Below are 13,560 nucleotides of genomic sequence, written 5' to 3' on the forward strand. Positions count from 1 at the left end.
TTTCTTCTCCCAGAGGGTTGTGAATCTGTGGAATTCTCTGCCCAAGGAAGCAGTTGAGGCTAGCTCATTGAATGTATTCAAATCACAGATAGATAGATTTTTAACCAATGAGGGAATTAAGGGTTATAGGGAGCGGGCGGGTAAGTGGAGCTGAGTCCACGGCAAGATCAGCCATGATCTTGTTGAATGGCGGAGCAGGCTCGAGGGGTTAGATGGCCTACTCCTGTTCCTAATTCTTATGTTCTTATACAGGCACAATGGGCTGAATGGCCTCCTTCTATGCTGCATCATTCTATGATTCTATTCTATGGTGAAATAGGCAGTCAGGTGGCAGATGCAATTCAATCCAGAGACGTGTGAAGTGATGCACTTTGGGAGGAACAACATGGAGAGGCAGTGTAATCTAAATGGTACTATTTTGAGAGTGGTGCAAGGGCAGAGGGACCGAGGGTGCATATTCACAAATCTTTGGCAGGGCAAGTTGAGAAGGCTGTTGAGAAAATGTATGGGATACTTGGCTTTGTAAAAGGGGGGATTGAATGCAAAAACCAAGCAATTCATGCTAACCCTTTACAAATCACTGGTTAGGCCCGAAGATTATGGCGGGTGGATGAAGGGAGGCCAGCCAGGAGAGCATTGGAATAGTCGAGTCTGGAGGTAACAAAGACAAGGATGAGGGTTTCAGCAGCAGAGGGGATGAGGGAGGGGTGAGCAGGCAGATTTAGTGATGGAGAGGATATGGAGTTGGCTCTTGGACAAAGAAGATACTGAGGTTGGAAACTGTCTGGTTCAATCTGAGACAGCGTCAGGGAAGGGGATGGAATGTATGGTAAAGGTGTGTGGCAGGAGCTGAAAAAAATGGCTTTGGTCTTCCCACATAAAATACAAAACGAACTGTTGCCATTAACTTCCTTGACAGAAGCAAGCCAGAAATACAGATTTGCCTCAGTCCCTCCCCCAAAAAGTTACAAGTACAACTTAATGTTTTTAAAATAATAGTAAAGGAACATCATCATCATCATCGGCAGTCTCTCGGAATCGAGGAAGATTTGCTTCCACTCTTAACATGAGTTCTTAGGTGGCTGTACAGTCCAATACAAGAACCACAGTCTCTGTCACAGGTGGGGCAGATAGTCATTGAGGGAAAGGGTGGGCAGGGAGCCTGGTTTGCCGCACGCTCCTTCCGCTGCCTGCGTTTGATTTCTGCATGCTCATGGCGACGATACTTGAGGAGCTCAGCGCCCTCCCGAATGCACTTCCTCCACTTAGGTCAGTCTATGGCCAAGGACTCCCAGGTGTCAGTGGGGATGTCGCACTTTATCAGGGAGGTTTTGAGGGTGTCCTTGTAATGTTTCCTCTGCCTGCCTTTGGCTCGTTTGAAACGGCCGAGTTCCGAGTAGAGCGTTTGCTTTGGGAGTCTCGTGTCTGGCATGCGAACTATGTGGCCTGCCCAGCGGAGCTGATCAAGTGTGGTCAGTGCTTCAATGCTGGGGATGTTGGCCTGAACGAGGACGCTCACGTTTGTGCGTCTGTCCTCCCAGGGGATTTGCAGGATCTTGCGGAGACATCGCTGGTGGTATTTCTCCAGCGACTTGAGGTGTCTACTGTACATGGTCCACATCTCTGAGCCATACAGGAGGGTGGGTATTATTACGGTCCTGTAGACCATGAGCCTGGTGACAGTTTTGAAGGACTGATCTTCAAACACTCTTTTCCTCAGATGGCCGAAGGCTGCACTGGCGCACTGGAGGCGGTGTTGGATCTCATCAACAATACCTGCTCTTGTTGATAGGAGGTTCCCTGGAGTACGTGGCCCTGGAGTAAAGGAACACACTTCTAGGCACATGTTTCACAAAATGAATGAGAAACAATTTAAGAGTTCCTGCGAAGTGAGGCTTGCTCTAAGTTTATTTAAAAAAAGCTATATTTGTATATTTGCAGACCTATTAGATGTCAAACAGAAATGCTAACAACTAAGTCCATATTGTATTATTAACAACTAATGTTTAGAAATGTCTCAATAAATGGTTCTATTCGAGGTATAGGGGAACTTCCATCCTCAATGCTATGATTATAACGATCTAGTATTTGCAAATGATTCATTACACACTCATGGTGCTGATGCAGCATGACTGCCTGGTGAAATGTTTTTTAAAAAAAACACGTTCTCTAAACAACAATCAATAGCACCGCTGATGAGATAACTACCTCGAGGGGAACTGCAATGCTTGCACAGTGTTGTGGATCTGCAATCAAATCTTAAAAGGTCAAATGAAACATTTCTACTTTCTTGGTAAAGCGCACTTCATACCTATGGACACCTCCCTGCTCCCACTCTCTGCTGGTTTAATCATCACTCATGTCTTGATAAATACACGATCATGTTCCATGTTTATAAATCTTTTACCATTTTATTGGTAATTAAATATATCATAATTTGCAAAGCATTAACTGTACATTCCGACACAAAATAATTTAGAAAATTTGTGCATTTTATATCTAGTATCAAATTCCTGAGCTACAAAATGCGACATAGCACATTGACTTTGGAAGAAAGTTATTAGTTTATTTTATTTTATTAATGATTTGGCAATTCCACTAGGAAAACATACTGCATTCTGAAATCATGACATCTGCATTGTTCACTAATAATATCAGACTACATAATTAGGCTGAAACCCTCGGGATTTTAGATTCTAATATACCCGCAGCTATGATGATATTTCTAATTAAATGATTACACTATTTTATAGAGAGATCAATGAGTTAAATTAATCTCTTCTCACATGAACTCAAAATGCTGCTGTGTTGCCTGCAGCTTTAATGACATGACCTCGTGAACTGTGATATATTTTGCAATTGTCCTACATGATGTTCAGATCATCTTTAGCAATAGTGAGATGATTAAGGGGTGTTGAGATTTCTTATATTGATGCAAATCATACAGAAGCTTGATTGAACTCGACAGTCCAGGGAGGTGGCGAATAAAGGTGGGGGGGCTTTAGTTAGGCCAAATGGCCTGTTCCCATCCCGCACTGTTTCTCTATTCTTGTTGCTTTTACTGAACCAGCACTGAGTGACTTAAAAGAAACAAGACATCCCTCTAAATATAAGAGGCTTAGAGATGCTTTCTGATTATAAAGAGCACAAATTAATTTCCAGAAATTCATGTAAAAGACTATGTACTAACTGAATAACAATTCTACTGTGATTAAAAGACTTACATACATATCAGTGCCTTATCACATGTCTCAGAAATGTTTTAAAAAATAAATGCAGTGACGATTAAGCAAACAAACGTGATCCAGCACCCGCAAGGTCCCATAAACGGCAATGAGATGAATCACCAGCGGGGAGGAGGGGGGGGGGGGCAGTTTTCATGGAATATTTACTGTTCACCTAAACCACCAGAAACACCTATTGGTTTAATGTCTCATCCATAGGAATGCATCAATTACCTGAGACACGGACCATAAGCACTATTATTTCCACAAAATAGCAGTAAATAAAACCCTGTCCCCATACACATAACATACTAAAAACCATCCTAGAGAAGCAAAATACTGCAGATGCTGGAAATCTGAAATACAACCTGAAAATGTTGGAAATACTGAGGAGGTCAGACAGCATCTGCGGAGAGAGAAACAAGATTAACGTTTCAGGTCGATGACCTTTCATCAGGAGATTTTGGGGGTGGGGGGTTTTAAAGGAGGAGATGGGGGTAGAGGGACAGAGGGTTAAGGAGGTGATTCCAGAGAATGAGACGTAGATGGCTAAAAGCATGGTTGATAATTGTGGGGCAAAGTGAAGTGGGAATGCATAACAAGTTGAAGCCAGAAGAACAGGAAGTTGAGTGGCGAGAGATTTTGTACTGATAGAAGCGGTTACAGAGGTAGGAAGAGACAAAGCCATATATGAATTTAAACATAAGGATGAGAATATTAAATTTGGGGAGTGAGGGATACTGACCTCTAGAAACATGAAGGTGAGATACTGGAGGGCTGCTAACAACCATACCTAAATTTGGGGAAAAATCAATGAAATATCTTAGTAACTAAATGATACAGTTATAATCCATGGACACAGGAAGGGATCAACAGCATCTTAAGAAAGAAATAATTTGCATTTATACAGTACCTTCATAACCTCAGGACAACCCAAAACGCTTTACAATTCTCATCCTCATTTTTAAATCCCTTCATGGCCTTTCCCTTCTACGTAAAGGAAGAGGAAGTGGCCAAGGATGGATCTCAGGGCGACTCCATAGGTGACAGTGCAGGGCTGGTAAGAGAAGCCGTCACTGTGGATGCTCTGGCTTTGATCGGATAGCTAAGAATGGAAGCAACCGAGGGCAGTCCACAGAGCTGGACAATGGAGGAAAGATGCTGAAGGAGGACTGTGTGATCGACTATATTGAAAGCTGCAGAGGGGTCAAGGAAAATAAGGTACTGGAGGCCTGCAAACCCAACTTTGAAATCACCAACTTTCAGGAGAGGAAGGAATCAAATTTAAGGAAAAAAAGCTAAAAATATCTTAATTACTTAATGACAACATTACTATCCTTGGACACAGGAAGGGGTCAACAGCATCTCATATTGATCTCCTTGGTTCTACCAAGAAAGATATCAGGAAGAGATCAAGATTAAAGAATGAATTGACTCTAAAATAAAGGGTGGCAGAATGCAAAAAGTTGGTTTGCACCTGTAGTTCCCACAAACAATATCAAGATCCTGATCACAACCACACAGTGGGGGAGAGGTAGCCTGAGACATTCTTTCACATCTTATGGTTACACATCATGACTGATAGAGGCCTAAAAAGTCCGGCTGTTGTCCTTGAGCTGGTTTACAGTGCTAAATGGTTGGTGGTGGGGGGGGGGTAAGAGATTAAAGAGAGCTAAATTAAGAACGATAACAAGCAGTTTAGAAAAATGATTGGCCCTGAATTCGCGGCCCCTACGGGCGCATGCGAGGTGCGCAAACGCCTGTAGGGGTCCCGCAAGTTCCAGGTTTAGGCATGAATATAAACCCGGAACTTGTGAATAGTCAAGAATCCTCTTGTCAGATCGCGCGAATCTGGAAGTAAAAACCCAACTTCTGCCTAGTGAATGCCCTTGAAATTCTTACAACTGATAAAATCAGGCGTAAGGCTTGCTTTTATCAGCGTAAGACTTTTAAAAGACAGAACAGACAATGTTTTCAATAATTTAAACAGTTGAAATCCTGTTGCATAAGGTAAGTTTATTTTTAGACCCTTTAAAATATGTATATTTTTCAAAAATTTTAATTTTTGTTTTAAATAATTAAATTCCATTTTGATTATTTTTTTTAAAAAACATCACATATTTAACATTATTTTGTATTTGTGTGTTTTTGGGGGTATTCCCATTCATAGTTATGATGATTCCAAACACCGTAAGTATGAATGGGAATACCATGACATGGATTGGTTGGACCAGCCCACATAATCGCAGGGACGTATACAAAGAGCCCAAGTCCCCGGGATACGTGGGCCCAAATCCCGGGATACGTAGGCCCAAGTCCCCGGGATACGTAGGCCCAAGTCCCCGGGATACATGGGCCCCAAGTCCCCGGGATACGTGGGGCCCAAGTCCCCGGGATACGTGGGCCCCAAGTCCCTGGGATACGTGGGCCTCTACACAAGCCTACACGCAGAGGCCCAGGACTAGAAATCTCCAAACCTCCTGGACCACCAGGTAGATTCGTAGAAATTTTTCAGGTCAGGAAGCCAATTTCTGAGCCAATGTCTCGAAAAAGACAAAACCATAATTCTGAAGCAAACAAAATGGGCAGCACAGTTCTTGAAACACAATAGTTTAAAAAAAAATGTGAGCAATTATCCTCCCTCAGAAAAGAATAACAGCTTTAAAATGGCTGAACAGGTGGGTGGCGAACAGCTGTCAATCATGTTTTCAGATTTGACAACAGAGCAGTTTGAATGTTGGTTACAATTCCCCTTCCGTAATCAAAATGAGTTGTCCCCAGAGTATCCAGCTAGCATGCCTCTGAAATGTTCAAATCTTAGTCTCGATTTACTATTGATCTCAGGGCTTCCCATGCAGGGCAATATTCACCTAAGTATTCAACTAGATCATGAAAGGGAGGGAAGAGAAATCCTTGGGTACATCAAAGAACAACATCAACAATATCTACAGAAAAGTTCATGGAATGGATTGTCCTGACTTCCTGCCAAAAGATGGTTGCATGTGTGGGATTAGTTTGATTGAGGGAGGAGATAAAATAATAAATAAAACATGCAAGATAAAGGTACACTATTATTTTAATAAGCCTTCCTCAGTAAATCCCATAGGTTGTTTTCTCTCCCACCCTCACTCAAATTTCCTTACGTCTGTCAAGTAAGAATTAAACCGAAGTTTTACCTCATGCAAAAGTGTTTATCTCCGCAGGCTCGGAAGCTTGTTGGACAGTTAATTAGACTGTTCCACTACAATGTGAGAAATCGTGAACTACTTAAAGCAGATCTCACCAATTTATTAAAATTTCAGTTTCTGCTTCTACTGAATATTCTTTAGCAATAAATGATTCGAATGTTTTAAGAAACGACCTTAGCATTCAGACCGTGGCATTGTAATAAACACGGTGTAATAAGGCCCTACAATTCTTTTACCTTCAAGAACCTGAGCAAAAATAAAACTGGAGCCACCTTTTGTGTGATAAATTTTAACTATACACACAAAGTTGGGGAGATCTTTTTTAAAATATATGAAAAGGCCATTCAACCCATTCCCTAACTCTCCCATTCTAGCATTTGTAATGTTTCCCTGTAATACCTCATCCAGCAGGTTATTCCAACCATTTAAAGCAATTTTTCCCGATTTCTCTTTAAAATTTATTTTTTCACTAATCTGTCGGCTGGTCTGATTTTCTTGCCTTGCTTCACTTACCTGACCTATATGCCATTTAATACATTGTACACCTCAATGAGGTCCCCTTAAACACCTTCTTCCTAGAGCTTGTGTTTCGCTAATCTTTCCTCAATGCAAAAGCTCATCTTTTTACATCTGTGATCAGTCTTTTTGGATGATAGCTTGAGGATAAAGCAAGGCTATTTTGTTAATCAGCGCACGAGCTGCTTATTGCCTAGTATACTGCTGACAAAGAGAACTGACAGTATCTTTCATTTTTGCTCTAGAAATACTATTGGAATCCTCAAGGGATTCACATTCATAAATGTAACCTCACTGTGTGGAAGTGTCACAGCCAAACAAAGATTGAATAATCCTGCTAATGGCACCATGCAATTCAGAAGGAACATTGATGCTTTTGTCGCTTTTTACATTAGGATTATCACATTCACTTAATATCAAGACAAGGAAACAAAAGCGCAAGACTGTCAATTAAGAGTGGGATTTAAACTCAGCTCCTTAATCGAGAGCTTTGTGTTACAGCAATACAGAATTTTTGGCTGCCTTATTAAGTTTTTGTATACAATATGTATAATAAAACAAGAAGCAAACTAGCTTGATTTTTCTCAGGTTAACTATAGGTTTTTTGCATTGTTAAGATGAACCATTTCCCAGAAATAAAATGGCCTTTCGTTCTTTAGATAACTTGGAAGTTCTAAATTAATACCATGCAAATTCTTTCGTCATCTTACCCTTAATTATGCAAATATCTCAAACTAGGCACTTGACTTTCAATTTGAAATGAAGCCCAATGAAAAGATTTTTGTAATGCATGGGCCAATAAGAATTGCTGTTTATTCAAAAGAGCCAGATGTGAGATGAAGAGAATATTTTTTTCTGCAGTGAGTTGTTAAGATCTGCAATGCACTGCCTGAAAGGGCGGTGGAAGTTGATTCAGCGGTAAACTTTCCAAAAGGGAATTGAAAAAGTTGTTTGAAGGGGAGAAAATTGCAGGGCTATGAGGAAAGCACAGAGGAGTGGGATTAATTGTATAGCTTTTTCAAAGAGCCGACACAGGCACGATGGGCTGAATGGCCTCTTTTGTGCTGTAAGATTCTACGATTCATGAAAGCATTCTGGAATAGTAAGTTTTTATCAAATAATTAATGCAGTGTACTACAGGTAAACCAAGCCATATAATCATCATCATAGGCGGTTCCTCGGAACGAGGATGACTTGCTTCCATGCCAAAAAATAGATGTTCACAGGTGTTTCAATGAAGGACCTGAACTACATCCTCAAGGGTGGAAGATGCCTGTGCGTGGATTTTTTTAATGTGTGATTGCCATTGCACACCAGCCACCACTCAGGCTTGACAGAGCTGGGTCTTGGTCCAGTGGCAAGGATTACCCAAGACGATTGGAGACCTGCTCTGCTGCACGGACCTAGTGCGCACACATATCGCAGTGTGGGCTGGCCCGTGGTGCCCCTGGCCCCGAACTCACGCCTTCCCTGGGCCCCGATCACGTTCCTCTACATTCTCTCGCCATTCCTTCGCCCCAACCTTGCCGCTCCTGCTTTGTCTGCCCACGTTCATGTAATAGGTCATGGGTGAAGAGAAGAATTAGATGTACAAACACATCTACCGAAAACACCTGCACCTTTAGGAGTTTTTTTTGGACACAACAGAACTTTCCATTCTTGTGCGACAGGTTTTTTTTTAGGTCGCCCGGATGTCTGACACCTTGCTTAAGTGTCTCCAAACCAAGCTATTGAGAAATCAACACAAGTAGTTTCTGTTTGCCCAATATAGAAGGCATGTCCTCTCCACTGTATGAACATTCTACACTGTAGCATGAGCCAAGACTCCCAAATGTGATCAGGGATGCTGCTGGAGTTTAACCAGCTGAAACTAAACAGTTACCTTTCACAACTGGGCCAACTGTATCCATAGGAGCGCTGGTTTGCAGGATGGCCTGAAGCGAGTGGAAAGAATCACAATCCCCACTGACAGGTCTACCCTTCCAGCTTCTCTCAATAACCAAGCTGGCTGGTTAATTGCCAACAGCATCTTGGTGGACTGTGGACCTGCCTGGTTCAAGTATTAGATTACTAATTCTGCCCCAGATAATCTCTCATTGCCAGGTCAACTCCAAAGAGATCCCACTTAGCTCCCCAGCAAGCAGCATAAATATTCAGTTCTTTGCCAGCAACTAAATTAGATATCATAAAGTTCTGTAGTTCCCAGTGTTTGTGTTGATTATGCACATTACATTAGCCTGTACCACCCCAGTGTTCATTAACTCTCTCATTATGATTTTCAGTGCCTCATAAACCCCCCCCGCCCCTGCCTCTCTCAGTACCCTGGGATGGATACGATAAATCCCTGAATGTTTATTTGTTTAAGAGTCTTTTCAGCCTATCTTGGATTTCCATCTCATTCCTTCCACTTGGCTCCCTAACTGAGAACCAATGGGTAGGATGGCTCTAGCTGGAAGCTTACTGATGCTCTATGCTGATAAGTTACACAGTTTTAATCATCTGAACTGCAACAGGTAACTGAACACACTTGGAGGTCACAAAGGCGTGGCAATTGTCAACCTGCGCCAAAGTTCTCTGGAATGTAGTGTGGGGTGTGTCTCTACAGGGAGATAGTATTCACTGGATATTGGCAAATAGCAATGTCACCTGTGGTTATTTCAGCAATTTCAATTGGAAACTACTGTTTTGTGTGTGTCAGACTCCCAACTAACAAAAATAATCCCTGCAGCTGGCTACTCTTGTGGAGCTTGCCTCTGCAGAACTTTTCTTCCACACGTTAGAAAAGACTCATACCTCCTTGTGTAGGAGTTTCATCAACTATATTTAGTCTCTATCACTTTCACAGGCCAGTGGTTTTTAACTGAAGATCATTGACTTTGTCGCCTAGTGATGCTGCAGCACTAATTTCAAGCAGGAAAGGGAAGTCATGTATTATGGTCCACAGCACAGAAATAAATAACTTGCATTTATACGGCACATTATCATACCTCTGAGAAACGTCCTCAGGAGCTTCATATAGAAGGAATTGCACAGTGCAGTTACTGCTGTTATGAAGTGTGAAGTTATCCACTTTGATAGGAAAAATAGAAAAGCACAGTATTTTTTTAAATGGTGAGAGACTGGGAAATGTTGATGTTCAGAGGGACCTGGGTGTCCTTGTACACGAATCACAGAAAGTTAACATGCAGGTTCAGCAAGCAAATGGTATGTTAGAATGTGTTACAAAGGGATTGGAGTAAATAGTAAAGATATCTTATTACAATTATATAGGTGAAACCACACCTGGGATACTGTGTACAGTTTTGGTCTCCTTACCTAAAGGAGGATATACTTGCCTTAGAGGGAGTGCAGCAAAGATTCACTAAACTGATTGCTGAGCTGAGAGTATTGTCCTATGAGGATTGAGTAGACTAGGCTTATGTTCATTAGAGTTTAGAAGAATGAGAGGTGATCTCATTGATACATAAAATTCTTAAGGGGCTTGACAGGGTAGATGCACGGAGGATGTTTCCCCTGGCTGGGGAGTCTAGAACTAGGGACATAATCTCAGGATAAGGGGGCGGCCATTTAGGTCTGAGATGAGCAGAAATGTCTACACTCAAAAGGTTGTGAATCTTTGGAATAGCAGTGGGCTATGGATGCTCAGTCGTTGAGTATATTCAAGACAGAGGTCAATAGAAATGTTGACATTAAGGCATACAAGGAATATGGGGAAAGTGCAGGAAGGTGGAGTTGAGGTAGATCAGCCATTGAATGGCAGAGCAGGTTCGAAAGGCCGAATGGCCTACACCAGCTCCTATTTCTTACCTTCTTATGTGAGTAAATGCGGCAGTTATTTGCGCACACCAAGATCTCACAAAAAGAAATGAGATGAATAACTAGTTCATCTGTTTTTTGTGGTGTTTGTTGGAGGAATGTTGGTTAAGGCTTTAAATAATAGCATGAGATTTTAAACAGCCATCTGAACTACTAGAATAGGCAGGCCTTGGTTTAACTTCTCATTGAAAGACCGCATCTCTGACATCGCAGCATTCCCTCGCTACTGAACTGAAATATCAACCTAGAATATGCACTTAAATGCTGGAGTAGGGCTTGAACCTATAATCTTCTGACTCAGAGGCAAGTGTTATCAACTGAGCCAAGCTGGTGATAATTAAAATCTCTTAAAGTGATGTAGGCCCTTTTGTTAATTCTCTCATTTATATGCCAACCCCTGGAAAAGAGAGAATAACAAAGTATTTTTCCAAACATTAGATATACAAGCAAATCAGTTAGTATTTCAAAAAGACAGAGGGGGCTAATATTTTAGGTTGGGACTTCATTAATTTAATACACTTAAAATGGTAATCCATCATTCTCTTCCAAGTGCTGACTAACTGGGTATTTCCAGCATTTTGTTTTCATGTCAATATTTGAAACATTCATGGATTTTCTTTTTAAAACAATATTTTCATTTTCTCCCCCGTGCATGACATTTCTTCCTTTTGGCATCAATTAGAATGCAAAGTTACAAAATATATTTTGCTCCCAGTGCTTAAATGCATTTTTAACTAGGTTTTTTCCCCCAGCCTACTTCAGAAACTAATATTTAGCTTGTCGAGAACACAGGTCTCTAATTATATCCAAATCCGACAGCAAATTTGTTTTATTAGACAACCTCTGACAAAATGCGTTTAGAAAAACAAAGCAGTGATGGCAGGAATTAAATGATATTAAAAGGAAACAAGGAATTGATGAGAGGTGGTTGTACTGCGACAAGGTAAATGAGGTAAAAAGAAAAGGGATAAAGAATTAAAGATAGCAGGCATTTTGAACCTCTCTTAAAGGCTATCATCATAGGCAGTCCCTCGGAATCGAGGAAGACTTGCTTTCACTCTTAACATGAGTTCTTAGATGGCTGTACAGTCCAATACGAGAACCACAGTCTGTCACAGGTGGGGAAGATAGTCGTTGCTGGGACTGGTTTGCCACACGCTCTTTCCGCTGCTTGCGCTTGATTTCTGCATGCTCTCGGCGATGAGACTCGAGGTGCTCAGCGCCCTCCCCGATGCACTTCCTCCACTTAGGGCTGTCTTTGGCCAGGGTCTCCCAGGTGTCAGTAGGGATGTTGAACTTTATCAGGGAGGCTTTGAGGGTGTCCTTGTAACATAGAAACATAGAAACATAGAAAATAGTTGCAGGAGTAGGCCATTCGGCCCTTCGAGTCTGCACCACCATTCAATAAGATCATGGCTGATCATTCCCTCAGTACCCCTTTCCTGCTTTCTCTCCATACCCCTTGATCCCCTTAGCCGTAAGGACCATATCCAACTCCCTCTTGAATATATTCAATGAACTGGCATCAACAACTCTCTGCGGCAGGGAATTCCATAGGTTAGCAACTCTCTGAGTGAAGAAGTTTCTCCTCATCTCAGTCCTAAATGGCCTACGCCTTATCCTAAGACTATGTCCCCTGGTTCTGGACTTCCCCAACATCAGGAACATTCTTCCCGCATCTAACCTGTCCAGTCCCGTCAGAATCGTATACGTTTCTATGAGATCCCCTCTCATCCTTCTAAACTCCAGTGAATAAAGGCCCAGTTGACCCAGTCTCTCCTCATATGACAGTCCAGCCATCCCTGGAATCAGTTTGGTGAACCTTCGCTGCACTCCCTCAATAGCAAGAACGTCCTTCCTCAGATTAGGAGACCAAAACGGTACACAATATTCCAGGTGAGGCCTCAACAAGGCCCTGTACAACTGCAGAATGAATGTTGGTGCGTCTGTCCTCCCAGGGGATTTGTAGGATCTTGCGGAGGCATCGTTGGTGGTATTTCTCCAGTGACTTGAGGTGTCTACTGTACATGCTTAAAGGCTGTACCTCATGCTGAGATACAGTTCCACTGATGGCAGCAGCCCACTTATACCATGTCCAAGTGGTGACTCTTCATATACGAGCTTCAACAATGAGTCAGTAGATTATTTGACAGTGGGACTGTCACTGCCACGAGCAATCGCGTCTACATCCAACTTCCACACAAACACACTTTTACAATACAATTCAAATAGAAGTGGGGACTCGGCCGAAAGATCTTTCTCCTCCCTTAGCTCTGTGGCAGATGACAACTGTAAGGCTCCAATTGCTGCCTGTGCCGAGATCAACCCACCCAGTGCAGTTCAGGGACCTAACCCAGGAGCTTCTACTCTGTATAGCTCAGTACCACACCACAAACTATGCCATAATGGGGCGCCTTGGACAGCAATTCCATACAGCTGGTCCTACAATGGAGTTGATTTCAAGTTGCTGCATAACAGTGTGACAATTTCAATTACTCCCCAAGAACAAAACAAAGGAGATGATGGGGCATAAAGCAGTGACGTGTTCAAAAACAGTTAACCAACCTCCTGATTAGCAGCAGCAGCCAATAATCGTCAGTCGGTGGATAAAACAAATCCTGGCATCTGAAAGCACAGGGTGCATGGGGAGTTAAATCGATGAAAATATTTATCGACGGCGCTGTAGCATAGAGTTTGGAAAAACGTCTGCTCGTCAATTTTGGAACACATTTCTAAACATCAGTTGCTAAGGACCTAGAATGTGCTGATCTTATTAAAATCTCCTCTCCTCGAGTCCTCATTTTCCACTTTTGTTT

At 42.1% G+C, this 13,560-nt stretch overlaps 1 protein-coding gene across 2 annotated transcripts in view; it reads right to left on the reverse strand.

Moving 5' to 3' along the window:
• Positions 1-13,560, reverse strand: part of znf438 (zinc finger protein 438) — a 345,274-nt gene that overhangs the window by 75,445 nt on the left and 256,269 nt on the right. Inside the window, exon 9 of one of the 2 annotated variants that reach the window (XR_011593391.1) lies at positions 1,594-1,815. The exons of the other annotated variant lie outside the window; for it this stretch is intronic. The gene's annotated coding sequence lies outside the window, so the exon portion shown is untranslated. Of the gene's footprint in view, positions 1-1,593; positions 1,816-13,560 lie in introns of those variants that run through there. 2 annotated transcript variants of the gene reach the window in all.

The sequence above is a fragment of the Pristiophorus japonicus genome, chromosome 5 (genome assembly GCF_044704955.1).
Source record: "Pristiophorus japonicus isolate sPriJap1 chromosome 5, sPriJap1.hap1, whole genome shotgun sequence".
NCBI classification, from domain to species: domain Eukaryota; kingdom Metazoa; phylum Chordata; class Chondrichthyes; family Pristiophoridae; genus Pristiophorus; species Pristiophorus japonicus.